Source organism: Musa acuminata, unplaced genomic scaffold (genome assembly GCF_036884655.1).
Source record: "Musa acuminata AAA Group cultivar baxijiao unplaced genomic scaffold, Cavendish_Baxijiao_AAA HiC_scaffold_1138, whole genome shotgun sequence".
In the NCBI taxonomy this organism is placed as follows: Eukaryota; Viridiplantae; Streptophyta; class Magnoliopsida; order Zingiberales; family Musaceae; genus Musa; species Musa acuminata.
Genome location: NW_027021350.1, coordinates 3595001 through 3598714, shown reverse-complemented (window position 1 = coordinate 3598714; position 3714 = coordinate 3595001).

The window sequence follows — 3714 nt, the reverse complement described above, 5'->3', positions numbered from 1 at the left end:
CGAATGTTCGTATAAATTTTTGGTGATAATGTAAGCATCTATTTTAATTGACAAAAGAAATAGAGTATGAATCAGAGGTAACTTATTTTTAAGATTTGGGAGATCTGTTCAAAAAAAAAAAAAAAAAAAAAAAAGAAAGAATCTGAGGACCTATATGTAAACCCTAAGGACCTAATCGTGAATATGATAAAAACAAGGACTAAACTGCAAAATGCACCAAATGACAAATTCCACCGCTTAAGCCTCTCTGCCTTCGTTGTTAAGGAAGCAGAGGAGGCAGCTCGTGGGTGATCAGGGAAAGAAAAGAAGAAGAAGAAGAAGAAGAAGAAGAAGGAGAAGAGAAAGAAAATTTGGGGCTTTTAGGGTTTTTGCTTTAATCTTGTTACTTCGGGTCAAAATTTGCAAAGGCAAGTGTTCTAACCCCATCCTACAGCAGTATTAGACTCTGTTTTTATGTTGATTCAAAATAAATTGGAAGATTTCTATTTAGAAACTGATATGTCTCTCCTTGGACATAAAACCATGGATTCTGAAAGTTTTTTTTCGGTAAACTGACCCCTAAGCACTGTTTCAGCTATAAGTTTTAGTACAGAATGAGGATTCAGGTAGGAACTATTTTTGTTTGAAATTAGACTCGTATATATTTCTTTTGACACTGATTTTGTAGATTTTGGACACCGAATACTTACCCAAAAATTTGTTTCAAAAGAGCCTACAGACGCTGTAAAACAGAGTTCAAGATTTCTGACCTTTCGATACTAAAACGCCTATAACTCCCTGTTGAAAATTCTGGTTTGTACCAAACTGATTTTATTTGAAACTAGACTTGAAATTCTCTCTTTTGACATATAGTTTGAAAATTTTGGAGTTCAATTGCCCACCCTATCGTCTGTTGAATCCGACCTTATAAATTCTGCAAAACAGTGATTGTGATTTTGACCTTGTGTTACCAAATCAGAGGTAACTCTGTGTTGGGAGCCCTGTTTCATATGAAATCTGTTCCATCCGAATATAGATTGATATATGGTTAGACCATAGCCTTCTTATGGGTATTGGAGCATAATTGTTATTCTGAAATATTTGTTTGATGTGCCACTGGAATTCTGTCCGAAATCGAGCTTTGGTCGATTTCGCGTATTCTGTTCCATTTCCTTTGGATACTTGAATTCGCCTAATCTTCTTATTGGAATTGAGCTGATTATGATTGTTTGGAATCCCTGTACACTCTTGCTTTCATTTCTTTCCTAAAATGAATACTTTTGTGAGAGATTTGTTCCTTGCATCACATTGCTTTTGAAAAGGCACATGTACGTTTGGTTGTTCCGCGTGTGCTTCCGTTATATGCTATTTATTGTTGAAACTGCCTTCTTGTACTCTGGTGTGTGGGATTGTCTGGACCTTTGCCAGAAATGGTAAAAGGGTATGCGCTGATTTGCCCGCTTTGTGGGGTCCCGCTTTGTGGGATATTCTGGTATGCGCTTATTTGCCCGCTTTGTGGGGTCCCGCTTTGTGGGATATTGCTTGGATGAATCACATTCTGACTGAGATCCCACTACACCCTCTATATGTTTGATATGACATCCAGAGTTTTTGTGAGTTATTTCTGTTTGTGCTTTGGATAGTTATGATATGATTGCAACGTCAAGGACGACGTTTGAGCTTCTGTACGACATATGAGTTTGATATGCTCTGAAAAGCTTCATTCACTGCTGATTTTGCTTCGTAATGTTCCCTATGTCGTTGATGTGATTTGGAACTTTTTATATGCCATTGATAAGCTCCGATATGTTTCCTTTGTTTCTGATATGCTCCAATTACTCTATGCCCCATCTGTCAGGAACCAAATATGTATGATTAAAAAGGACAATTATGATTCTGGTCCTAATGATATTACGTATACGAAATCGTATATTCTGCTTTGTGTTTGAAATTGCATCTCTTTGGAAATTGTACTATTTTGATATGGATATGTTAGTCACTTGCTGAGCTCTTTATGCTCACCCCATTTGTTGATAAATTTTTCAGGATAGCGTATCGCTTGCTTAAATGTTAAGAATGGGCTGAGGCAGTGGAAAGTTTAGAAGACGTTGGGCAGAACTTTTGTTAGCATATATGTAGTTGTGTATAAGCTACGTTGCATCTAATGAAATGTGACTATGAATCTAAACCTGTGGATTTTGTGTAAGTTAAAGGATCCTTCATGTATAGGGTTTTGGAATGTTAAATTAAATTCGTGTAATGATATGAACTTATGGTAAATCGATGATTGTGGTGACTGCATAGATTTCCCCACTTGTGGATTTATATTGTGGTTTTTATTTTGATGAGTTGAGTTCAGATTGTATAAATTATCGAGTGATGTGTGCTATGTTTATGAATTGCACAGGGTTATGAATTGATAGATTATAGAAGTGAAATTTTTGATCTGAATGTTTTCTTAGTGACCTCAAATGTGTGTTTGGATCCTGGGTTAGTTGTGGCGGAAAAAAAAAAAAAAATTTAAATATCATGGATATTTTTAGGGGCGTGACACCCTGGAACCCCCCGGGTGGCACATGGCTGGATGGGGCTTTCGTATAGCAGGGACGGTGCTGCCTCTCGCTTCGCTCGCTGTCCGCCGCTCTCCGCTCGCTCGCGCAGCCAAAAATGGCCAGTTTTGGCCCGTTTTTGGGCCGTTTTGGCCAGTTTTTGGCCTGTTCTTGCGTTGCGCGGTGACCATCGTGAGCGGAGAAAAATGTCAGCCATCTCAGCACCCTGGAACCCCCCGGATGGCACAGGTCTGGATGGGGCTTTCGTATACCAGGGACGGTGCTGCCTCTCGTTTCGCTCGCTGTCCGCCGCTCGCCGCTCGCTCGCGCACCCAAAAATGGCAAGTTTTGGCCCGTTTTTGGGCCGTTTTGGCCAATTTTTGGCCTGTTCTTGCGTTGTGCGGTGATCGTCGTGAGCGGAGAAAAATGTCAGCCATCTCAGCACCCTGGAACCCCCCGGATGGCACAGGGCTGGATGGGGCTTTCATATAGCAGGGACGGTGCTGCCTCTCGCTTCGCTCGCTGTCCGCCGCTCGCCGATCGCTCGCGCACCCAATAATGGCCAGTTTTGGCCCGTTTTTGGGCCGTTTAGGCCAGTTTTTGGCCTGTTCTTGCGTTGCGCGGTGACCGTCGTGAGCGGAGAAAAATGTCAGCCATCTCAGCACCCTGGAACCCCCCGGGTGGCACAGGGCTGGATGGGGCTTTCGTATAGCAGGGACGGTGCTGCCTCTCGCTTCGCTCGCTGTCCGTCGCTCGCCGCTCGCTCGCGCACCCAAAAATGGCCAGTTTTGGCCCGTTTTTGGGCCGTTTTGGCCAGTTTTTGGCCTGTTCTTGCGTTGCGTGGTGACCGTCGTGAGCGGAGAAAAATGTCAGCCATCTCAGCACCCTGGAACCCCCCGGGTGGCACAGGGCTGGATGGGGCTCTCGTATAGCAGGGACGGTGCTGCCTCTCGCTTCGCTCGCTGTCCGCCGCTCACCGCTCGCTCGCGCAGCCAAAAATCGCCAGTTTTGGCCCGTTTTTGGGCCGTTTTGGCCAGTTTTTGGCCTGTTCTTGCGTTGCGCGGTGACCGTCGTGAGCGGAGAAAAATGTCAGCCATCTCAGCACCCTGGAACCCCCCGGGTGGCACAGGGCTGGATGGGGCTTTCGTATAGCAGGGATGGTGCTGCTTCTCACTTCGCTCGCTGT